The sequence below is a fragment of the Bacillus rossius genome, chromosome 6 (genome assembly GCF_032445375.1).
Source record: "Bacillus rossius redtenbacheri isolate Brsri chromosome 6, Brsri_v3, whole genome shotgun sequence".
Lineage (NCBI taxonomy): Eukaryota > Metazoa > Arthropoda > Insecta > Phasmatodea > Bacillidae > Bacillus > Bacillus rossius.
The window spans coordinates 43,806,791-43,832,656 of NC_086334.1; the positions used below are offsets into that span (position 1 = coordinate 43,806,791).

General features: G+C 39.2%; 1 protein-coding gene across 5 annotated transcripts in view; it reads right to left on the minus strand.

Moving 5' to 3' along the window:
- LOC134533107 (trithorax group protein osa-like) overlaps window positions 1-3,163 on the minus strand; it is a 132,651-nt gene extending 129,488 nt beyond the window's left edge. For 3 of the 5 annotated variants that reach the window (XM_063370362.1, XM_063370366.1, XM_063370365.1), the window contains exon 1: window positions 3,055-3,162. The gene's annotated coding sequence lies outside the window, so the exon portion shown is untranslated. Of the gene's footprint in view, window positions 1-3,054 lie in introns of all 5 variants that reach the window. The other 2 variants (XM_063370358.1, XM_063370361.1) reach the window with 2 other exon arrangements.
- Window positions 3,164-25,866: the final 22,703 nt, after the last annotated feature.

A 25,866-nucleotide genomic window follows, 5' to 3' on the forward strand; every position in this document is an offset into this window, starting at 1 on the left:
CATGACACGAGTTGGTCCGATTTCTTGTGTAGCAAACATAATTAATGAGATATTAAATGCCAGTTCATAGCCTGTGGGTCGATACCTCCCTAAATGGAAAGAATATAGGGCTTTAGAAGATATTTAGTAGGTATAAATTATACAATAGCACACCTCTTATTTGTATTTAATTATGTTTTTAAGAACTTGCAAAACCTTTTCGTTTTTCATTTCTAAATAAAAATGTAACCAATGCTTATGTACCAGAAAAAGTTGTGTTTTTTTTAATGATAAACGAGTCAGTAATTTTTGTTCATTGGCTGTTACCACATTTTCCTTTTTGCCCGGTTGCATAGAGTTGGTACTTATGCATTTATAAAAAAAAATTAGTTATGGACCTACAGAGCCTGTCAATATGTCAAAATACGCACGATCCAATTACAATGCCTTTGAATTTGTGTTATGGTATACATTACAGCCTGCCTCCAAAGGTTATCGCGAATTTTGCAAGTCGTTACCAGTGGAATCCTACAATAGACGAGGCGGGTGTAGCGCTGTAGTTGTAAAACAAACCCTTAAAATAAAATCCTGTATACGACACTGTTATAAGTACCTGACAATAGGCCCACGTGTTTCGTCTCAAATTTCCCCAACAGAAATTTACCAAGATTACGTAATAGCGGTAAAAAAAAAGTAATGCCAGTGTTCATTATGATAATTTGCGTGGCCTTTTAAGGCTCGAAAATAATGTTCAGTAAATACCTTGTGAATGGAAAATTTTGCTACCTGCAACAACAAATACAGAAGAGTCGTCGGACCAACCGAAACAGTAATGACTAGAGACCTGAAAAATTCGCGGATTCATTTCGTGTTAGGCTAGAATCAAAATACGTTTGCCTTTTTTACTGCATCAGTGATTGGGCCACAGTTTATCTGAATGACACTCGGCCAATGAAAAACTTTCAACAAAAGAAGCATCGAATCACGAGCGTCCCAGTTAACACGTGTCGCGAGTCAGTAGCCAATGAGCAAAAGTAATTTTCCCGCGTGCATAGAGGATCACGGAGTCTATCCCACAGGTCATTGAAATCGCGAATTTTTCCGGTCTCTAGCTAATGTCAAGAAAATGTAAATGAAACGATCAACGCGCCTCTGGACACTCGGGGGATGAAGCTACCGGTCCGCTGGCTCTGAGCAGTTTGTACTCAGTCGTGTGACTCACCTACGCGGCGAGGACAAAAACAATGCGTGTACGCGACCTTCGCTTTGACGCGACACGCCGACCTTCGCGCTCCGAACAAGATAAACTCTCCTGCGGCGCGGCGCTGGGCCACCCGTCGTCAACACGAACGGGAGGCCTTCAACGTTTCAGTCCACTGCACGAGAACAACCCCATTGTTAGAGATCCGGAAAATTCGCGGGTTCATTACATGTAATGCTAAAATTCAAATAATCATACCTTAGTGCTGCTTCTGACATTGGTTCACTGTTAATCTGGAGGACTGAAGGCCAATTAGAGACCTCCACTCATATAAGTGTCGAATCACAGGCCACACAGTCGAGACGACTCACAAGTCAGCAGCCAATGAACAGTTGGCATTTGCCCGAGTGTGTAGAGGATATTGGAGTCTATCCTGGAGGTCACTGAACCAGCGAATTTCCCGGGTCTCTCTACCCATTGTATAATCTTTCCCTAATTCCATATTCACAATGCAAAAAAAATATGCAATGATTAATGTTTTTGTTTATTATTAAAATTTAAAAAAAAAATTGTTATAATTACTCAGCTGGCTCATGAAAAGGTTAAGGATAGTCAAGAAGTAGACACTTTTGTTTTCACAGTAAACGAGATTAGTAAGAGTTTAACCGGGGGAAAAAAAATTCGCTACAGATTAATCACGAAAATGTAAGTTAAAAAACTCATGAGTTATGGCGTGAAGTGCTTCCTAAAACTGCTTTACGCCTTTTAAGTTGCAAATAACAGAGAAATTATTTCAGATGTAACCCTAAGCAAACTGATGTTTAATTAAACAAATTACCACTATCCCTGCAAAACTTGTCAATGTCGTTTCAATTATTTAATTGAAATAATTGGTGGCAACGCCATTATTTTCCATACATTTGTCTGAAATGATTTTACTCCTCGTTATTTCAAAGAAATCATTTTTACGATAGAGATACGTTTTGCAGCGGTTGTAGAAATCTGTTAAATAAAACTTTATACAGATGCTCAATGTTCCATCTTAAAACCTTCTCTATTATTTGCAATAAAGAAGAAAATGAGCTCCAAACTCCAAAGGCCTTGGGAAACTCTTTAGACCATAAATGTTTTCAACTTGTTTTCTTGTTATGAACCCGGAACCTAATTTTCTCATTCGAATTCTGACTCGAACCTGTCAATGACAACCAGGCTAAACGTTATAGTCATAATACACATTCTTCAAGGTAATATAAGCTGTTCATTGTCTGCTACTTTATGTTACGCGCTATATCTGTCTTAACGCCGTTGGCATGATTTAAAACCTACGGATCGATATCTTCTAACGCACGGTGTGTACATCTTCAGAAGAAACCACACGGTTTGATAACTGATCAATATATCCGAGTAGGGTGTGTTTACGAAAAGCATTAAAAAATACGCTGATGGCGGATGGGTAGTTTTGCTTACGTATTTTGTTTGCAAACTGTATTATTGGTAGAGCGAAAGTGTCTAAAACGCGTGTTTTCAGAGTAATTATCAGAAATAAAACACCCTTAGCAGATTCTCTTCATTTCTCCGCCATGTAATGTTATGGTTACCACTCAAATCTCACAGCTGCCCCATGCACGACCAGAAGACTGCGCGCCAGTTGTGAGATACCGAGCTAAACACACCAGAAAGTATCGCACTTATCAAAACACTCCGCGTAATGACAGGGTCTCTACTGGGAAAATATTAGTCAAAAGTAACAATTTTAAACAGGATATATTTGTTTTAAAGCGGTTGAAATAACCTGAAAACATAAACATAACGGACGTGCTCCGGAAACAGGCGAGTCTAAATCAGACGCTGCCCCTCTCCCGCGAATTAATTACCTCGAGGACTGCCGCCGGCAGACCCGGTGAACACCGCACACTGACACCCGCACACACACTGCGACGCGACAGGCCTTGCTCGCGCGCAGACACTAACCTAACCTCACCGCCGCCGCCGTGTTTTTTACACTTCACTTCCTTCCACTCGGCGCGGCGGCGGTTACCGCCTGACGTCACCTCCCGCCACCAAGGTCGCGGCAGGGGCCGGGGAGAAGGGGGAGGACCGCGCGCGCCCATTGGCCGGTCGGGTCTCGGCGGGGCGTGGCCGGCCGCGAGTTCGAACCGTGTCGGGCTCCCGGGTTCGTTTCTCGCCCGCGGCACGCGCCTTCGAACCGATACGACTGCGGCCATCCACAGGGCAGAGAGAGAGAGAGAGAGTGTTTTAATTTTTTTGACGTGACGTCTAATAAAACGATGAACGCCGGCTGCACGCACGAAAAAGGATGACACATTGTCCCGTTACGCACATTGTCCCGTTACGCTCATTGTACGCTTGCGCCGCATCTATCTCTCTTCCACTCGATTGGAACAACCATCGATTTGACTTTTTCGAGGAACATTAAACTTGAAACACTCCCATTCGTTTCCTACTTTTCCTACCATCGTCCCATCCTTAACAGAATAACACAGATTGGAAGAAGTTAAATAGCAAACATGTATAAAAGTTATAGTTAAAATAATCTGTTCGTTAAAGTAATAAACATATTTGAATTAATGGGTGCAAATAAAAGTAAATTTATCAACTAAATTGTAGATTTCATTTCACTCCTTCTTTGTATCCATTCAAAATAGTGATAATTCAATAAAAATGATTCAATTTTATTCATAAAAGTATGCAATCATTTCATCAATGTTTTTTTATGACGTTGTCACGTTAAACTATCGTCCGTAAACCGACTTTACAGACAACCAATTTTTTTGGGCTAGTGTTGTGAGTGCGGCATCGCAATTGTTTTTCTTCAAGAATTATCTAAGCAGGAATATGAGTTTTGATTACCTAATATTATCGTGAAGTATAGATGTGTGTATGGCTACGAAGATTTGTGAATGATAATAATAAGTTAATTTGAGTAGGTACCGAAAAAGAAAATAGTTTCTGGGTCGAAGGCTTAAAGAGGTTGGCCACTAAAATAATTATTTGGAAACCTTACAAGAAACGTAATACAGTTGTCACTAGAGATTGAAAAACAAATTCGGCTTTCAGTGACCTCTAGGATGGACTACACAATCCCCTACATATTCAGGAAAATGCCACCTGCTCATTGGCTATGGACTCGTGAGACCTGTCAACTGGAATTCTTAAGATTCGATAGTAGTTTTTTTTTTGGTTGAAGGTTTTCCTTTGGCTCAGAGTCATCCAGATAAACTGCGAGCCAATCAGAGAGAAGCAATATGAAGGTGCATTTGTTTTGAATCTAGCATATCGGGAAATTAATCAGCAAATTTTCGGATCTCTAGTTTTTAATCATGGCCATAGTAACGTTTAAGGTCTCATACACACACACACACACACATGTATCTTATATCTTTAAACGAGCAATTCTTGTACATATATAATCTGAATCTCGGAAACGGCTCCAACGATTTTCATGAAATTTAGTATGCAGGAGGTTTCGGGGGGGATAAATCGATATAGATAGGATTCATTTTTATAAAATGTCGTTTTATCCGTGTTTTCAATAATCAACTTTTTCGATAATCCACTTAAACACAAATGACTCTTCCTGACATTTATTGGCGAGTAATAATACCATTTTTTTTTAATTGGGAGCAACTAACTGCTTTAACGACACAACAACACTAAAGCTACTCCAGTAGATGGCGTTGTTAAGCAACACTAAGCCAATGAGTGTTTGGTTTGAGGTTAGACCAAGAAAATCATTTGTTTACTTATATTATATGTGTATTTTTAACTCATATGTTCACTTAAAAATGCCTAAACGATTGTGAAAAAAAACCGCTAATTATTATGTCGGTAAGATCGAAAAATATTATTCATATTTCATCAGTATGTAATTCGTGTTTAAATATAATTTCTAAAAAAAAACACAAATTTACGAAAAAAAATACCGAGCAAAGCTGGGTCATCCAGTTACTACTTTTTAAATCGTGGAGTTTGGTAATTTGTACATTAGGTAATATAGAGCGAGCCCGACAAACTTATTTTCCCTCGGGCCCTTTATGCTACCGGCTGGCCAAATTTGTGGTTTTTTGCTTCCATTGCTAAAGATGATGATTCACAGCTGAAATGTTTTGCTCCGTGAAGTAGTATGTAGTTAACTGTAACATTTTCTCACTCTTACTTTTTTGAAATGAATTTTCTTTTTTACTTCGCATTGTTCCCGTTCTGTACTGCATGGTGTGTTTCCTCATTGGATGACGCAGAAAAGGGAGGGGGGAGGTTTATAGGAGGAATATATGTCACCCTCCGAAGTTAAGAAAAAAACTTGCAAAATACCAGTGAAGACTACTACTGTAGCCCCATACGTTAGTGTGTTATTGTCAATAGTAATGTAATTTTTATTAATACACGTGTTCAAATTTTAACTTATTTTTCAATTTTTTTTTATTTCTCCCTTCGAAAATAAATTCCTGTTTCCGCTACTGGCTGAGATAAATGCGGAACGAGCTTATCTTGCTAACAAGAGCCAATAAGAAGAGAATGGTTGAAAATGTACACAGTGTACGTAAGCCTATGATAGAGTTAAATTTTTCCCCGATTTATCACCATCTCCAGCCGATGATAAAACACGATCCAATGAAAGCTTTCGAAAGAAGTGATTGCTAGCTATATACCTAGTACAATTCCATGAACGAATGTGAACCTTTCTGAGTTAGTCATTTAGCTGTCATCATTCCACACAAGTCATGTCATTAAATAAAATAAAGAACTTTGTTTTCCCAATAACAAGGCTACACAACCATTTAGGCTACATACCAAATTTTTTATTTAAAATTTGAGTTGTAAAATTAACGAACTGTGGAAATGTTATCTGTCAGAAAAAGTTCATTCATTCGTAGAATGTATTTTACCTTGATGTAGAATTTTGTACATACGCCATTGCTTAGCACATGTATGTCTGCAGAAGAAAACTACAAAAAAACACAAATGACAAAAACACAAAATAATCAAAAATTGCTGTTGTCAGGATTTAACGCCACACAATATTCCACAACAGGAATATGGTCAACAAACAAAGAAAAAACAAAGAAAAATGGACTAACAGAATGAAAAAAAAACCACATATGATGACAGCACAAAAATTCCGAACCCAAAAAAATTCAACACAACAGTTGAAACGAGACAAAAAACACAGCTATACGAAAAGACGAAACAAACACAATAATTTTCCAAAAAAAAAAAAAAAAAAAACCACAAATGATGACAGCACAAAAAATATTGAACCCCAAAAATTCAGCACAACAGTCAAAACAAGACAAAAACACGACAAGCTTGTTTCTGTTTTAGAAAACTGTTGTGTTTGTTTCGTCTTTTCGTTTGGTCGTGTTTTTGTCTTGTTTTGACACGCTTGTTGACACGACAAGCTTGTTTCTGTTTTAGAAAACTGTTGTGTTTGTTTCGTCTTTTCGTTTGGTCGTGTTTTTGTCTTGTTTTGACTGTTGTGCTGAATTTTTTGGGTTTAATATTTTTTGTGCTGTCATCATTTGTGGTTTTTTTTTTCGTTTCTCTTTTTTTTTTTTTTTTTTTCGAAAACTATTGTGTTTGTTTCGTCTTTTCGTTTTGCTGTGTTTTTGGTCTCGTTTCAACTGTTGTGTTGAATTTTTTCGGGTACGGAATTTTTGTGCTGTCATCATTTGTGGGTTTTTTTTCATTCTGTTAGTCCATTTTTCTTTGTTTTTTCTTTGTTTGTTGACCATATTCCTGTTGTGGAATATTGTGTGGCGTTAAATCCTGACAACAGCAATTTTTGCTTATTTTGTGTTTTTGTCATTTGTGTTTTTTTGTAGTTTTCTTCTGCAGACATACATGCGCTAAGCAATGACGTATGTCCAAAAGCCTACATCAAGTCTTGCATTCCCATTGCACAAATCTTTCAAAGATAATAGTATTTTATATTCCTTTTACGTTCTACCCAAGTGCAAGCCTCCGCCAAGAATTTCAAACTTAAATTATCGTCGTAATTGCTTATTCATAGCTATGTGCTTGTAACAATTTTATGTGTATGCTATGCACATATAAAGGATGTAAATTTACTAATTTACAGACTGTATGATGGGATTTATCGTGATAAAGTGATACGGTAAAAAGTATCTGGCATTTTACTCTACCTTACTCTTACCTATACCTTTAGTCTAGGCTCAATTGATGTAGTCGTAATGAGACCTTTATAGAGTGCTCATTGGCTGATACAAAAGTCGCATCGTTTGGCGTGTTACACATGATTAGGTAAACACGTCTCATTTAGTAGCCTTCTCAGAGTCGTCCAGATCGTATCAAGAGACGGTAGTCCAAGCATTGAAGTAACACCGGTGTGTGGGTGCTTCAAGCATTTTTTGATACCTATTGAAACACCCAAAAAAAATTGTGACTAGCAATCCGTAAATAAGATGGAACCCAGAAGAGATGCAGACAAGATAAGTGAAAACATGTTAGGGTACGTAACCGATGTAGCTCGGAAAGAAAGTTTTTCGTGGAGAGGGGATGAGTACAGAACAAACACTTTTAAAAAAAATTTCCCTTGAATTTACGAAGAACGCTGTTTACAAATTATACAAGGATATTAGCAGGGCCGGATTTAGGGGAGGGCAACCGGGACGAAAGCCCCGGGGCCTCCACAAACGGAGGACTTCGGAAAAAAAAATCTTTCAAGTTCCGACAAGTAAACACTAGTAAACATATTTTCCTTTGATATTATTTTTTCGCTGTTGTACCTTTACCTACAGTACTTTGTACATACATGATTAGATTATTGTTAAATATTATCAGAAATATTCATTAACACTAAAATTTAATTTCATATAATTCTTGTCTCCAATTATATTTACGTATGTTTTTTTTTTAAATACTAAGAGAATCTACTTGATTTCACAATAAATTATTTATTGGAAAACTCGACTGAAAAAAATTGTTCATTTTATTTGGAAAATAATAATTAGGGCCAGGGGGCCTCCGCTCCTCTGTTGCCCCGAGGTCTCCAGACCTCTAAATCCGGCCCTGGATATTTGTAAATTTAACGGTACTAATTTCATTTACTGGAGCGTGAATCCACAAGAATAATATTGGTATACAAACAAAACCTTCAAAAACTTGTTACGTCTACTGCAACAATATTCCTATTGCTCCCACGTGTGTTTACCCTGTTTTTAAAGAAAGAAAAAAAAGACGCGGAAATCTATATACGGCGTTGTTTCTAAGAAGACCCAGTTATCTGAAACTGCGAAGAACTCTTCATTTATTTTGAGGTGAATTCTTCGTTGAAAATTAAGTGTACGTTTACTGCAGGTTCTAACAGTGTACACGTTGAATCACACATGCCTTCACCATCAGCCTGAAGTCAATACACGACTGCACGCAACAAGGGACCTTGTGTGGGTACGCGATCGTACGACACCGCGCTCGAAGAGCTCCCTGCTTCTGGCGCGCGGTAACTCGACCGGCGATCTCGAATTGCACGCGGTACAGCAACATCGCGCAGGGCTGTACCTGTGTCGGTGTGGCGGGACGATAAGTGCGACGCTCGCTGGTGCTTCTGGCACGGTGTCGCCTCTAAGAGCAAGTCTGTGTACTGGCGCGCTTTCTTCTCGTCATGCAGAAGGCAACTATTAGATTTGAATGGTAAACCGTATCACTATACAGCGGAGAAAAGGTGATACAGTTATAATAGAAGTCCCTTTGAGTGCTTTCGAGCATCTGTACCGGGTGTTTCATGCCAAAATATTATTTAGAATGCATACGTTTTAACACAATCCACTCTTCTAAAATTACAGTTTAAAAACCAAATCCTGAAAACAGTACTGCTCGAACTCCTTCAGCGTATTCTTAAATGCTTTTCGTGAACAGATCCCAATCGGATATTTTTAGTTGTTTTCAAATCACGTTATTTTTCCTGAAGCTCTGCGTACTATACATATGTGTGCTGGCGGGGGCCTTAAAGATTAATAATTCATAGACGCAGTCATTTTTCGCTAAACAATCTGTTCGCTTAATATACTAAAATATGGGATTTCTGCTTAAGTAATTTCTTTCAATGTGATTGGCTGCGATTTGCAAGAGAAGCCATTGCCTTGTGTGACAAAGCCATTTGAAACGCGTTTGTTTACGCACAGAAACACCGTGACTCGTGTGCCGACAGTGGGCGCCTGAAGGAAACTCAACCAATCACTGAATACAGTGTTTTAACAGTATCTCGACAGCTTTTCGCGAAAAATCACTGGCCCAAATGATCTTCTATAAAAAAACTTGAAGTTGGAAGTAGAATTCTAACGACTTTTTAACGAATTTTGTTTCGTTTTGTGTGCTCTTGGCGACTTTCTGACTGGCGCTGTTGGCAACCCTGTCGCCGGTGTTCGGCGCGCGCAGAACCTGTTCCCCCGTCGCTCGCCTTGGACCGACGCGACGGCCCGGTCCGGCGTGAGACGTCGCGTCGCGTCGCGTCGCAGAGGCGATGTCGTCCCGAACGGCCTCGCGAGAATCCACCTCGACGCGTTTTTTTTTTCTTCGCGTCGTTGCCGCCAGTTGACAACCGTGCTGGTCCCCGCCGGAGACTTGGAGAGACGCTTCGTCGACATGTGTGGGCCCAACACTTCTTCATCTTCCGTTTCAGTGGTTTCCCGCTGGTCATTGGCGTAGCTGTGTTCATAATGTTGAGGGGGGGGGGGGAGATAAATAATGATTTTGATGCCATGTAAACCCATTCCCTTCTTACTAAGACGAGGGCTCCGGGGGTCCTCCACCGGAAAATTTTGATTTTAAAAGTGCCAAATAGCGCTTTTTAAGCAGTTTTTGTATCTAACCATTGGATGCATCGATGTTAAAATTATTATTGTTTCCTTAAGATAAAATTTGATGAGTGAAGAAATTACAAATAAAGTTGGGTAGAATAATATTATAAAATAAAAATATCACGGTCTAGAAAGTTGGGGGGGACAGTCCCCTCCACCCAAATAGTTCAGGGGGACACGTCCCTCCTTCCCCCCTCCCCCCCGGTTCCTACGCCCCTGCCGCTGGTTGCATAATTTTTATGAATAAATGTTTTGAAATGCTAGATTGTACCATTTGCGAGAAGCCAGGAGCGTAGGGAGAATTTCATTGGTTGAACTTTTAGAATTTTTTTAGTAGGATTTCTTACGATTCCGTGGAGGGGGTAGATATCTTCCCACCCCCTTGTGTACGCCCCATCGGAGAAACAAACTTCGCATGCGTCACCCAGCTGTTGGGACCCAGGGGATGAACTTATAGTGAGTTACATCGATGTTATTACGTAGTCAGGCAATAATTAAAATATCTTCCTGGCTTGAAACAATCAACAGATAACATGTACACAGCGTTCATCTGGCGAATACATTTGCTACTAAGTACAACAGGCAATGCATATACGGGATGAGTCCGAATTCGACCGAAAATCTTCAGCTACAAGGTTCATCTCTACAAAATTTGTTGAAAACATCTATGTATACGACTTATGGTCTAAAGTGCTCCGAAAGGTTTGTATACGTATTTGGACATTTTTAATGAAAATAGTTATTATATATAATAATAATGTAATCGTGGTTTGTCCGTGTGTGCCTCTATAACTCCGCAGCCCCATAGGGGTTATATGGTGTGGTATCTCTCCATCAACCATCCATGATCAAGGTTTCGGGTTGGAACTGCAGGGGTAGGGTTCGAATATATATGGGTGTCAAAAAAGGGCATCGAACAACTGGACATTTTACGGGAAGTCTCAGTGAAGCAGCTGGGCATGGAGCGCTGAAGTGGCCGAGGCTGGCAGGAAGTTTCTGAATGTTCTAGAATTTCCGAGAATGTTGGAGAATGTTTTACACTGTTCCAGGTGGTTCTGGACCATCGAGGGAACTTCCTGTTTCGGGACACTCCAGAACGTTCTAGATTGTTTTATAATCCGGAACGGAAGTCCAGATCTTCCGGAACATTCTCGAATGTTACATTATCCTGATGTGCTGAGGATAAGTCCCCAATTGTTTGTAACTAAACACATACTTTTCTTACAATGGTAAAATATCGGCAATGCCCGGAGATTGCGCAAAAGAAGCTGTCACTTGCTACTATCTTTAATTATTTCAATGAAATCATTTTACGATAGCGACACAATTCGCGGTGGATGTAGAACTTCGTTCATTTAAATATAACCCATACGCTCAGATACTTTCCTTATTCCTTAAAATAAAAATGTTTATCAGATCCAACTTAAAATACGTACACTAGCTTTGGAAAGCACTTTAGACCATAAATCGTATAATTGTTTTCAACTTTTTTTTTTCCATTATAAACCTGCAGCCCAAATTTGTCGGTCGAATTCAGACTTACTCTGTATAGTGGAAAGTCCGTAGAAATTATCCAAATAAAATTATTGCATGATATGCTACAATGGTGCGTGAGACCAAACTCTGAATGGGCCTAAGGATCTAATGCATAGCACAAGTACATTTAAAGAACGCTTCACTGATAAAATCCTCCCCTCCCTCTTGAGAAACATCCATAATTTATACTTTCCAAATTATGTATTTTTTGAATTTTGGATTTTTTTAAACTATACAACTTTTGGTATCGGTAATATCGGTTAATAATAATGTTTATTTAAAATAGTTGAAGTTTTTGTACAAGGTAACTTTCAAACTTAAAAATATTACTTACATATTAATTTACTTTTTTTATAATTGTAAACTAACTAATCGCTAGCTGTTGTTAAGATTTGACACAACACATAAAATGACAGTCGGAAGGTTTTTGTTCTTGAATGAAAACATATTACCCTAACACATATTTACACTTATATCTATCTAGACTTTCAAATGGTCCACGGTCACATCGCTTACGAAATGAATCTAATGAAAGGAGTGGCACGACTTTTTTTTTCCCCCCCTCCGTGTCGGGCGGATAAAGTTGTCGCCTTCACCGACAGGAGCGCGAGTGTGCAGGCATCCATCAGGACACGCTCGGTTCTCTCCGACACGTCCTGAAAGACTCGTGACTCGTCCTTTCGTCGCTTTGGCGTGAGCCAAAGGACAAAAAAAAAACCACCCAGGTTTGAATAATGACCGAATCGGATCGATTGCGACGACATTAATCAAAGTTTAACACGTGGAGTTATTTCACGGTATGCGGTCTTTTTTTTTTTTTCTTCCTTGTAGACGTTTTCTTTGGTCCTTCCTCTTGGAGTGTCTTCTCTCAGACCTGGGACAAGCTCCGCCTGAGGAGATACCACGGTGACGTCAACAAGGTGCTGCCGCCATCTTTTTTTTTTCTCTCTTTCCCTCTCTTTCTTCTTGCTGGCGCTTTTGTCGCTACGAGTTCTTAAGGCCCCGGCCCACCCGGGCACACACACTGTGCACAGAGCTTCAGAAAAAAAACAACGCGATTTCAAAACTGCTCAAGATATCCGAGTGGGGTCTGCTTACGAAAAGCATTTAAAGAATTCTCTGAGGGCCTAAAAGTACTTTTGATTTCGGATTAAGTTTTTAAACAGTAATTTTAGAAGAGTTAAAATGGCTAAAAGCCGTGTTTTTAGAGTAATATTTAGGCGTAAAACAACCGGTACAGATTCTTGAAAGCACTTAAGGGACTTGCATTCAGGGGCGTGCCTAGGAGGGGGGGGGGACTAGCGGGATCGGACCCCCCCCCTCCCAGGGCTAAAAATATTTTAATATTAAATTCATAAAATGAAAAAAATAAATAAATATTTAGTATGATACTGAAATAAATTCAATGACACAAGCATAAATGTTTAATTAAACTTAGTTCACTTTCCATTTTTAGCGTAACTAAACTACTGTAAACGGACCCCCCGCCTAGCTGGGGGGTATTCCATACCCCCCAGGCCCCCCGGAAAGGCCGTAGCCTTCTGCCTGACACCCCCCCCCCCCCCAGTGCAAAATCCTGGGCACGCCACTGCTTGCATTACTCCTTTATCTTACTTCCTCCGCCATACAATGTTACGGTCACCTCACAAATTTCACAGTTGTCCTGTGACGACGAGAAGTCTGCGTGCCAGTTGAGAGCCTTGCCCTTAGAGGCGATACCGCGCTATAAATACCAGCGAGCTTCGCGCTTATCATCCCGCCTCACTAACTCACATTCACCCCTGACGAGGCGGCCCCCTTAAGGCTGGCTTTATAATTTTCGTCAGGAACGCACGAGCTAGAGGCCTTAACACGCAAATAATGCTAGAAATCTACGGTAGTTTATAAAACACGCAAGTCGCAACACATCACCATCTTACAACTTGAACTGTAATATGTAGAAAATATTTTCTTGGTTTCGTGTATTTTCGTGATAAATGTTTTCTTGATACCCTTCTCTCTCTCTCTCTCTCTCTCTCTCTCTCTCTCGTTCTCTCTCTCTCCCGGCCTTTAATTTATGAAATTATAAGAATTATATTTAAAAGCGTCATTTGCTTTCACTGCAAGGTAGTTTAGTAAGTAAAAACGTGATCCGTGTGATAAAAAAAACCGTAGCCTTCTATACACATATGTAACTACATATTTTTAACTTCTTGGGGATGTATAAGGCGGAAACATATGTCAAAACAAAGAAAAAAATTGAAAGTTGGTTGGCTAAAAAATTTAAAAATGTTAGTATGCTTTTACGTTAGTAGTCAATGATTCGTAGAGAAGTTAGCGTTAACGAAGGAAAAGGCTGCACCCTGGTTCACAGAGTTTTTAATAACTCGCCATGTTAATTTTTCAAAACACAATTCAAGGGTTTTTAATGGAGAAGTAAAATTAAAAAAAAAAGAGATTGCATAAACTATTTCGTTTGAATAAATACTAATAAATATTATATATATATACATACAAACTATGTTTAGAAACTTTTTTTTTCCTTCTGCCGTATAGTTTGTTACTTCTGAGATGCGAGGTTTTCATTCTAAACCGAACAATTGTTAACGAAATTTGCTAAAAAAAATATATATATACACACAATTAATTGCTTAGGTGGAACATTGTAAAAATTACCCTACATAAAAAAATAATGGTGGTGGAGCTGGGCCTTAACCAGCACTGGATGAAAAAAGGCAGGAGGAGGAGAGGGAAAGCTGAGGCTTACCTCTTGACCGATTGGTTATAGCCAGAGCGTGGAGGGTTATGATGGCTGGCTGGGTGGAGGAGGAAGGTGGGTGGAGGGGGAGGGGGGAGGTTAAGGAACAGCGGGAAGTGAGGGACGCATACCAGAGGAGCTTTTACTCTGCCGCCACTTGTGGCTTTCTAGACTGGCGCCCTCCCACGAGTCCCGCCTCTAGACCGTTACAGAGTTCCCGACATATCCCAAACAACATCCCCCCCTCACCATCTTACCCCCTTCCCGTTAAATACCGGCTATAGTCTGTGCCATGTAACTTCTCCCTAATTTGACAGTTGTCAGACGTAGAACCAGCAGCACCCGTTTCACGACTGCCTCGTGCAATACATCACTGCCAGCCACGAAATTGTTTACAAACACCGTTGACAATTCAACAGTGGCAGAAGAATGCGTACACCGTTGGAACATTTTTTTTTTTGTGATCTGTCAAATTTGAGACTTCCCCATAAAAAAAGGAAGCAATTAGACGTACGATGATGATGATGTTGATGATGAAGAATATGTTGATGATTATGTTGAAGATTATAAATATTATGAAGACGTTACGCGGGAGAAAATTTGAGCCCTCGACCTCGCGTGGACTCGCCGAGCGAGTAACGTAGTTCGAGTTAGTGAATAGAATCTGAGCGCGCGCGCTGCGCTCCGATTAGGGGAAGCCTTCATTTCACAGACGAGAGAGCCACACCCGAAGTTACCCGAAGTTCATGCTCGCTTTTTTTCCCCCGTTCTATCTCATTGTATAAACCGGTGTAGCATTAAATTTTGCGGTCGATTAGGATAGGTTAGCTACATTATAAATACTTTAAAACATCGTGGAAGGTTGGTTATATTAGGTAAGTATAGCTGCATTAAAAATACTGTATAATCATTTTATGGTTGCTTAGCAAATAACTTTTTAATATGTAGCTATCCAGGGCTAGTAAACAGTTTACTTGACTTCACAGTATCTTTAATGTAGCTATCCTAACTAAATCAACCGTCCACAATGTTTTAAGGTATTTATAATGAAGCTAACCTAACCTAATTGACCATTAGTTATCATGAGTTGTATATTTATTTACAATGAACAAAAAAAAAACCGAAGATGCACGATCGGGCGTTTGGCTCTCTCGTCTGTGAAAAGAAGGCTTGCCAACGTGAGTACTCGGGTCTGTGCAATATAAAATGGACATCATAGGCTTCCCTCCGATTAGACACGACCACTGAGTCTGGCCATGTGAAACCAGCTGTCCAACTTGCCGCATGGCTGGAGAAGCTTGTTCCAGAACGGTATGGTTACTCGTCTCGCGGGTATGTATATACATATATAGAGGTTGCGCGAGACAAAAGAGACAAATACTATTCGCTAATCAGTTGCGGAAGAATGGCGCCATCACCAGTCGCCGTCGTCAGAAGTACGTCATCGTAGAACACGTCATTGCACGATGACGTCAGCAGACGTATTAGCGGACATGGCATCGCGGTGCGGCGCCCTACCAAGGGATCACTGGTTCGAGTCCTTTCTTTCGAGAATGTAGCTGTTGTGTCTTGGTCTTCGCCGACGTGTCTTGGTGATCCAGAGGGTTACGTCCACCAGACCCGTCACCTACTCGCCAAGCGAGTTGTTCCCAGAGCGAGTGCTGCTCCGAGTGCGAGAAGCTAATTTGTGTTTACTGGGAGGGTGAGTTCGGACAATTTGTAGCTTGAAGCTTAGAACCGAAGCAACCGATTACTGAGTCATTAACTGGTATTTAAGATTTAAAAAAAGACGTATTAATATCAACTTCGCGACTAGTTTTTAAATAATTATTTTGCTGCGGTGTCACAAGATTGTAAATATAGACTTTAAGATTTGTATCTAAAAATATAGTAATTTTAAATGTTGTTTCCCGGAATGACCTTGTAACCGTGGCTTACTTTATGGTTGATATTCTTTTTGTTAAATATTGTGATTAATTCTATGAGCAGGTGGATTAGCAGATCTTAAGTTGCCATTCTTTCGATGGTTGTTTTAAGACTGTGCTTATTTCTTATTGTTTTTTTATTGTTTTGTTTTTTGCATGCCAAGGTCGCGTCCAGGCTTACGAGCAGTTGTCGAAGCAGTTCATAACGAATGCCATTCAAAAATGTTTTTGTCTCGAACATTAATTGTTTATAACAAGGGGACCTTTTTTTTTTAAATGTGCCCTCGGAATTTGGTAGTGGCAACACAGCAGATGATTGAGACAACAGGTAGATAGGCCTAGAGGATGGTTCGGGCCATCGGACCACCGGCAGCCGCGACGGGGTACCTGGGCGCACCGGGAGAGACAACTCTGCTCTGCCTCGCCGATGAGGCGGTGGGGAACACAACACCCGGTCCTGAACCGGGGTGCTGTCATAACTTAGAAACACACAACTTAGCAACACATAACTTATACATAATTTTCTAAGTTATGACAGTTATAAGTTATGACTTTCTACGTTATGACGTTTCTAAGTTATGTGGTTCTGCGTTGCGTGTTTCTAAGTTACGTGTTTCTAAGTTGTGTGTTTCTAAGTTGTGATAGTTCTAAATTATGAGTTTCTACGTTATGACGTTTCTAAGTTGTGTGTTTCTAAGTTACGTGGATTTTCCAAGTTTTCTAAGTTATGACAGTTCTAAGTTGTGACTTTCTAAGTTATGTGGTGTTCCCTCCTGAACCCAGGGAGGAAACGATCCCAAGAGTGGAAAAACATCCCCACGAGGAGTCGAACCAGGAACTTTTCTGCTCACGCGCTAGAAACTACAACAGCTGAGCCAACTCGACGGACAAAGAAAAAATACACTGTTTTATACATAGGTATATACCAACAAGTAATTACTTATTTCAAATAATAAAGGTTGCGAAGAAAAACTTGCAGTTTATGATACATTTATTATTGAAGTTATAAATCTTTGGGCGCAATATGAAAAAAAAAGGTTATTAGAAATAATTTTTTACAATGCGCGTGCTGCATGCAACAAAAATTGACAGGATGAATAAAAGGTTGCGTAAATAATATAAATAATGTGTGTACTTTTAAATCATATAATTTGGTGATTGATATAGACTAGTGGTCCATATAATTGAAATAATTTATTTATTGTGAATATTAGTGATACAAATTATGTTTATAAACTTTTTCAAGTGTATTCATATAAGTGAGGTTATGTTCCCGTATGTATAATTAATTTTTATTATGAACTAGCTAAACCCGGCCACGCTTTGCTGTGGCACAGTTTAATATTAATTCATTGTTTAATTTAATATTTTACTGTGCATGGCTGTGGAATGTAATAGAAGAAATAAAAATGTGTTTAGCTTAAATATTTTTATTGTAAAGCTAATGGAAGGACTACATTCCTTGTTTTCCCATTTTTTGCATAAACATATAGATCAGATGGTTTACCGACTCTGGAGCACCCGACATATAACTGTCCATGAGAGAAGCATTCATTTTCTAAATTCAAACCGCACACTTGCAAAGATTGTCTTTGTGCTTTATTGATGGTCATAGCGAACGCAAGGCGTATTGGAAATTGAAGTCGTTTGAACTCGAACGCCATATCTGTCGGAATAAGTGGCATTCGTGGAAGCAATTTTTTTATAAAACATAAGTTTACTCACTTTACAGATGAAATCCAACCAATTCCATTCTTTAATTAAACATTTATAAATGATACCATATACATAAACTGGTCACAGTGACACATTTTGTGCTTAATCAATATTTGGCTTATTAGAAAACAAAACAAAAGTGTTAAAAGATTATTGTTGGAAAAATCAACAAACACATTTTGCTATGACAACAGGGTTGATATGACAACCGGTTTGATATATCAACAATTATCATAACAACGTACGTGATTATAACAAATTATAATAGCAATATATAAGATATAAGCTATAAGATAAGAATTATTTAATTTTCAAATGTATTGTACGAAATGTATTTTTTAATTTAAACGTATTTTTATCAATAGAGTCGAAAGAATATACTTTCAAATTAAATAAAGTTTTTTATTCTTTCTTGAAATATATATATATATATATATATATATATATATATATATATATATATATATATATATATATATACATATTTGTGTAAATTATAGTCGTCAAGGCACAATGGTCGAGTAGCAGTCGGCCTCCGTAGCGCAGTCGACGGCCCACCGGGCTACGGTACGGGGGCTCCGGGTTCGAATCCCGGGTAAGACATGGGTGTAATTTGTATTGTCTTAATAACAACCTTCAACCAACACTACCTTTCCACAATGACTCGGGGTGACTTAAAACTACAACATTAAGGGGGGGAGATTGTTGGCACACTGGTGACTGTCCAACCTTGCCAGTGTGCCATCCATCTTTAAAAAAAAAAAAATAAAAAAAAAGTAGCCTGTTGTGCTTGAACTTCGACAATATGGTACAGCATCGTCGAGCGTGGTCACAACTAAGTTGGGTGACCATGATATTTAGTTATAGAAACTTTTTTTTCCGACTTTTCCGGTGGATTTTCCCAAACCTTTATTTCATATAAACACTCTTCTGTTAAGATGCAATGTTCTGTAAAAATTTCAATCCAAACCATCGTATACTTTCCGAGTTTTGCGGCCAAATACATACGGAAGCTAAATTTTTATATATATAGATTATAACATAATTTTTTTAATAAGAATAAACATTCAGCATATTTATTGATTTTCATTATTCATTAAATTTTATCTCTTTTATTTTACTAAATTAAATAATAATTAATTAAAAATTAATAATAATTTATTTATTTATAAGAGTGTTTATATTAATATTGAATACTGTGTGAAATTGATTGAATTTATACTTCACCAATCGTATTTATAATATCCTTCCAGTCCTTTTATTATTTTAATTCTATTAATTATTTACATGCAAAATTAAAGTTAGTTTTTTATTACGCTAAGTAAGTAGGCCTATATAACTTCTAACACGCGTACATAAAAGTTCACGCACCCATTTCTTATTTATTTAAATGTCTTTAAATTTGGTATATTAGAGACCATATACCTTTTTATTAATCTTGACCACATTTTAAATAAAAAATAAAAAATAATTGAAATATTTACTTAAAATATTTGACACGACAAACATAGAGTTGAGGTTTAAACGTGTCATATGCTGGAAAACAAACATAAGCACTAATGCGTTATTAGCACACATTCACACAGATATTCATTATTCGTGCAACTGGGAATCCGCTTGACGGTAGCTGAAAGGAAGGGGAAAGGGGGAAAAAAAATGGTTGAATTCGCAGGAAAAAAAATTTTTTGTGTGTAAACATCAGAAGGCTCTAAACTCGTCCGCTTGCTTTTATGTGAGCGGTGAGCTCACGGTGAGCTGGCTTTGCGCAAACCTGGCAGACACCACGTTCCGCGCGTGCCTGACTGCCTGCGTGCCGCGAGTGTTTGGTGGAGGGGGGGGGGGGGAGGGGGGAAACCCAACAGCTGGTGAGCCCGTTCCGACGAACTGTCGTCCAGGTGTCTCCACGCGCTCCGGGTCGTGACGTCAGGCTTTGTCCCAGACGAGGCGGCGACCTCCATTCAGTGCTGCACTCTTCCACGAGAGATTCCTTTCGGATGCCAGCTGCCAAGAAATCGTTTGTGATACTGCAAGGTCAACCTGTACAACGCATAGCTACGGTTATCGTTTATGAATTTACATGGAATAATAATACTCTGAGTATTTCTTACGATAATTGATGCATGATTTAATATTTCAATTTATGCTTCATTTGAGCATTATTTTATTTTGAAACCATTTAAAAGATGATCGAATATTTAAAGGGCGTGTACTTTTATTTTGTTTTTATTGTGCTTATTAACGTGTGCAGTTAATACTGGAAAGTTATTAACGGAACGGATTTCCAAATGACTTTAACCTTTGGAGGTACTGGGACAGCACAAAGGATCCGAACGCAGTATTACTGCGAACACTATTTCTGTAGTGATACAGGAGGTGTTTTCGTGTAAATGTACAAACACGTGTGAGTTTACAAAAAATATAAATTTACAGTGAGCGGAGGATTTCATTTTGTTGGGATTTGAGGTGAAGGGGGGATAGAACAACCTTCCCCTCCCCCGAACTATTCGCTTTAAACTCCCCCCCCCCCCCTTTCCTCTTCCGAGCTCCCGCAGAGACACAGAGAAAGAGGGAAGGAGGTAGCTTCCATGGGTTCGAATCCTTGGGGAGGTGCTTCCAGGCTTGTCTGCTGTGTTTGGTTTCCCGAACGCAGGAACGGATGATAATAATAATAATAACAATAATAGTAATAGTAATGGGAAGAAGGGCAGAATCAATTTTTCTGTCCCTTATTAACATATCTATATCTTGCTCCCTTGAACTAAAATAAACTTAATATTATTTCATGCCAGAGACGACTATCAACTACAGTTGATGTTTTATGCACATCAACTGTAAACAGGAAATTAAAGCTTCCTAAACGGTTTTTAGAGCACTCTTGAATGCATTTTATAAACGCATTTGGCGTGGGAATATATGTCAACAGCCACAGGAGTTCGTCGTGTTAAAATTTTTTTTTGGTATTATGGTCCTACGCTGTTAACTCGACGACGTCTAATCGGATGTATTGTGTCCTTACTCTGGATAGCTAAGTAGACTTAAATCAGATATAAATCTGCTTCACTTAGATGATTGGACTATAGTGATAATGACAAACCTTTTGTAACCCTGAACCAGTTCTAAACCAGGAAAAGAAGTGGTTACATAATCACGTTTAACCCACCAAAGGATATTAACTTGTTATATTCCAAAATTACTCTAAAGTAGCTTAATTGTACTTAGGCTATTGGAGTCTAGCCTGGAGTGAAACTAATCCACAAAATAATCGTGGTTCTAATTATAACAAGTTAGCACCATCTTATGCTAAATATCACAAATAAGAATTACTTAGAAATAGTAAAAAACTTAAGGGCATGTAAATACGCAGAAACACACAACGTCAAGCCACATTGTAACTTATAATCTGTACACCTAGGTAATTCCATAAATTAGAACTAAAATGCAACTTAGAAAAACACAACTTAGAACTGACATTAAATATAAAATATTATCTTGTGTTTAGAAGTTATGTGGTTCTAAGTTATTTTTTTCTATGGTATGTGTTTATAAGTTATGTATTTATAAATTACGTGTTTTTAAATTATGACAGCACATAGACGGAGCCTTTTTCTCCCGCGCACCGGGCTCCGAAATCATCTTAATCATTATCCACGTTCACTGCAACCGCATCTATCCACTTGACCGGTTGTAACAAAAGTATTATAATTTATTGAATTAAAAATTTTTATGCACAAATATACGCCATTGCAGCATGTCCATGTATTTATTTTAAATAAATATTCCTTATCTCAAGAATCATTCAAAGAATGTATTTATGTTTTATTTTCACAGCGAACTTAAACAAAGCGTCTAGAAACAGCTTCCACAGGAATCGGAACCTACGTTCCGTAATCTCATTCTATACGTATCTTCTATCGTTCGAGCCCCGTTCACCTGTTTATTCAGCACACAGTAACAGGCACCTACACTTCTCTATTAACACTGCAATCATGCCATAAGTTCTGCATATCATACGTACAGGTAGTGGATACCCGGTTATGGAAATTGGACCACGAGGCCCGCAACTGTCACGATGACAGTACAGTCTGCAGCATGCCCTGTCACGGTGCTGTCTGAAGGTTTCAGCATGGTTCTTGTTCTTAAAATCTTTGCTGTTGTCACGTCTTACGTACGCACGACAGCTACATAGTGGTGGTCAAGTAAAAATGGAGGAGACGGTAGTCAGTAGACCAGATGTATCCAATATATATATATTTTTTTTTTTCAATATAATTCACATTTTACTTAAATCGTAATAATGTTTTAGCCTACAAACCACTTTATTGAACGTAGCCTAAATTCGTGAATGAATCAGGGTTTCAATGTCGACCCGTTATCAAGGTCACTCAGGACGAATGTTTTTAATCGTCTAGACGATCTTAACTAAAATTAAAGGTTTGAAATACTCTATAAAATTACGAAAATGAATAAAATCTCACAAAATTGTTGGTAATTTTTTTATTTTATTGCAAAGTTTCACGAGCAAGCGACAAGCTTTATATGTTTGGGTACTGATCAGGGGTCAATAAATCTTAGGTTTCACGTTATAGAAAGCTGGCGGCATTTTACCATATAACCCAACCTGTATCTCAATCGAAAAAAAACAAGCAGTCGTGGCCGAATATTTTTGTGAGAAACGTTATTGATACATTGCTGCTTAATTTTGTTTTCAAACAATTTTTTTTGGACCACACTCAGGTACTCTGTTCAACGTCTACTACATATACGATATAGCTTAATATAACAATAAAAACACTAACACAAACAACAAACAATTCTCAATTTATGTTTATAACGATTAAGTAATTTTTACAAATAAAACTTTTCCTTCAAGAGTTTTTTTTGGTAGGGGCAAGTATTTTTCGTGACAGTTGCGGGCCTCGTGGTCTGATTTCCAGAACCGGGCATCCACTACCTATACGTATGACATGCAGAACTTATGGCAAGATTGCAGTGTTAATATAGAAGTGTAGGTGCCTGTTACTGTGTGCTGAATAAACAGGTGAACAGGGGCTCGAACGAGATAAGATATGTATAGAATGAGATTACTGAACGCTTTGAATATGACTTCCCAAGTATCTATAAAATAAACAAAATGACTACGGTATGCAGTTTTTTGCATTATTTTTTGAATTTATAAAAATAAATAAAATTGTTTGACAAAGATTTTTAACTTCCAATACGCATGATTTTTTTTCTCAAAAGAACTACAGCTGAGAATTATTTCCAAAGTTCGAGAAGGTCAATGACAATTTTGTTGTATATCAGGGTAAAGTCACGCTTTTTTTAAAAAAAAAAACTCAATTTTGGCCCCTTTTGGTGCCCGGCCCCAAATATAACCCCCCCCCCCCCCCGGACACACACCTTTCATCCACTCTCCTTAAGCATGGTTGGCCAAAGACAGTTATTTTTTTTTTTTGGTGTTTTTCTTTCAACAAACCCCGGGGGATTTAACACGCTTTTATTAGCTTCACTTGCAACTATGTGATCAAATCTTTGGAAGTCGATTTCAACCTACTACTAATTGTCGCATCGATTTGAAACTTTGCAAGTGTATGTAATCCGGATGACAAACCAATAATGTCATGACTATGGGCAATAAACTATAACTTTCGAGCTATGTCAAAAAAAACCATGATTTTTGTTACATGTGGCCAGGCCATGGTGTCAAATATGCCCGGGGTCGGACTGCCCCCCTTCCACGGTCAGGGGAGAGGTCATTTGTCCCGGATTTTTTTCCAAGTGGGTAATAGGTAGGGCCATGCATATTTCGAGAAACGATTCCGAGACTAGTTATAATATAAGTTAAAACACTGTAGCATCGTCTGTGTTTCGTGGTCGGGTGAAATTGCTTTCAGGCGCATGTCGATTGTTACAACGCCACCAATCACAAAAAAGTCAGCGGAGAAGGAAGCAAACGCGTCCTGAGCGGCTCGGTCAACAACAAGGGAGCGACGTCTCTCGCAGACGACCGCCGACCACAGAGAATATACCGCTGATGCGGGTGTGCCTTGCTGCAATCTAACAGGTGTTTGTATTTGTTCGCGAAAAATACCTGCCCATAGTAATACGCTAATTTTGGCTAAACATGGCTAAACATGTTGTTTTTTTTCAGAGGTGCCCACCCCCCCCCCAAACACTATGACTCACCCCCCCCTAACCTAATGATGGCCCCCCCCCCGAAATTTTTTATGCAATTTTCTCAATGATTTACTCAATTATTTTATAATATTATACTTTTTTTAGTATTATATTTTATCACATTTTGCATTAATTAAAACTGATTTTCTAATAATAATTTTGGTCATATCAGGTAATATTTCCATCCTGAACCGACAGATGCCAAATTGCTTTTGTTGAGGAAAGTGCGGGGTTGCCAATTTGATTTACAAGATCCCTTTCAATTATCAAAGCACCAGAAACGTATTTTCACATTAGAAGCTATAATTATGTAAATAATATATACATTTTTCTCGTCTTTTAACCACCCCCCCCCCCTGAAATTTTAACGACGCAGTCTGCGTCGTTACCCCCCCCTTGTGGGCACCCCTGTTTTTTTGAAAAATCCAACCCAGAACTCGTGGGTCAGGCACTGACAGCTCGAGGAAGCTCCGCGTGTCCCCGAGTTCGTCGCCGGCGAGGCGGTCTCGCGGGCCGGGAATGTGCTGACACGGCGAGCCCCCCGGTCAGCTGACTCGTCTCTCCCGAGCGGGGTCGCTGACCTCCTTCGACGCCGGTCGGCCAGCTCACCGCCAGAGTCCCCCTTCCTCCCGAGGTGTTGCCACCTGACGACACTGCGAGCTCCCGATAACTAGAGACCGGAAAAATTTCGCGGTTCCAATGACCTCTAGGACAGACTCCACGATCCTCTGTGTACTGGGAAAGATTACACCATCTCGTTGGATAATGTACTCGTGACACGCGTTACTTGGAGATGATTGTGATTTGATACTTCTTTTGTTGACGTTTTTTTTTTTTCACTGGCTTAAGAGTCCTTCAGGTGAACGGTGGTCCAATCACTGACTCAGAATAAAGGTGAACGAGTTTGGGGTCCAGCCTACCGCGAAACGAATCTGCGAATTTTTCCGGTCTCTACCGATAACTGTTCGCGTTTGGCGATTCCCAAAACAAAACAAAAAAAAATATCCTCCGAACGATTCTTCCAGTACTCGCCAGTGATGTGTAACATTTCAACCTCGGTAACCATCAGCAAGTTCAAGTGTTCTCTTGTTGCAAATACACTTATAACTAGAGACCGGAAAAATTCGCGGATTCATTTCGCGATATGCTGAAATGCAAATAGTTGTACCTTTATGCAACTTCTGCTATTGGTTCACTGTTAACCTGGAGGAGTGTGGGCCAATTATAGGCCCTCAGTCAAAGCAGTATCGAATCACGAGTCTCCCAATTGAGACGCCTCACAAGTCAGTAGCCAATGAACAGGTGACGTTTGCCCGAGTTTGCACAAGATCGTGGAGTCTATCCTGGAGGTCATTGAATACGCGAATTTTTCCAGTCCCTACTTATAACACGAAGCTGAACACGAAATAAATCTTAACGCATATTAGACTGCAACAAGGTATGCCGGTGGAAGAGGTTTCTTTCTTGTAGGAATTGGTGATCGTCTGCAAGCGAAACAATTGCCTTATTTGACCAGGCCATTCAGGACGCGTTTGCTTCCCCACTGAATGGTTGTGATGCGTGTACCAACAGTAAATGTTCATCTAAAAGGAGCTTTACCGATCCGAAACACGGACGACGCTACAGTGTTTTAACTCTAAGCTGGTCTCGAAATCTTTTCCCGAAAAATACTTGCCCCTACAAAAAAAAAAACTCTTGAAGGAAAAGTTTTGTTCAGTCGCTTGCAAAAGAGAACAATTTAGCAGTTTCCGAACAAAA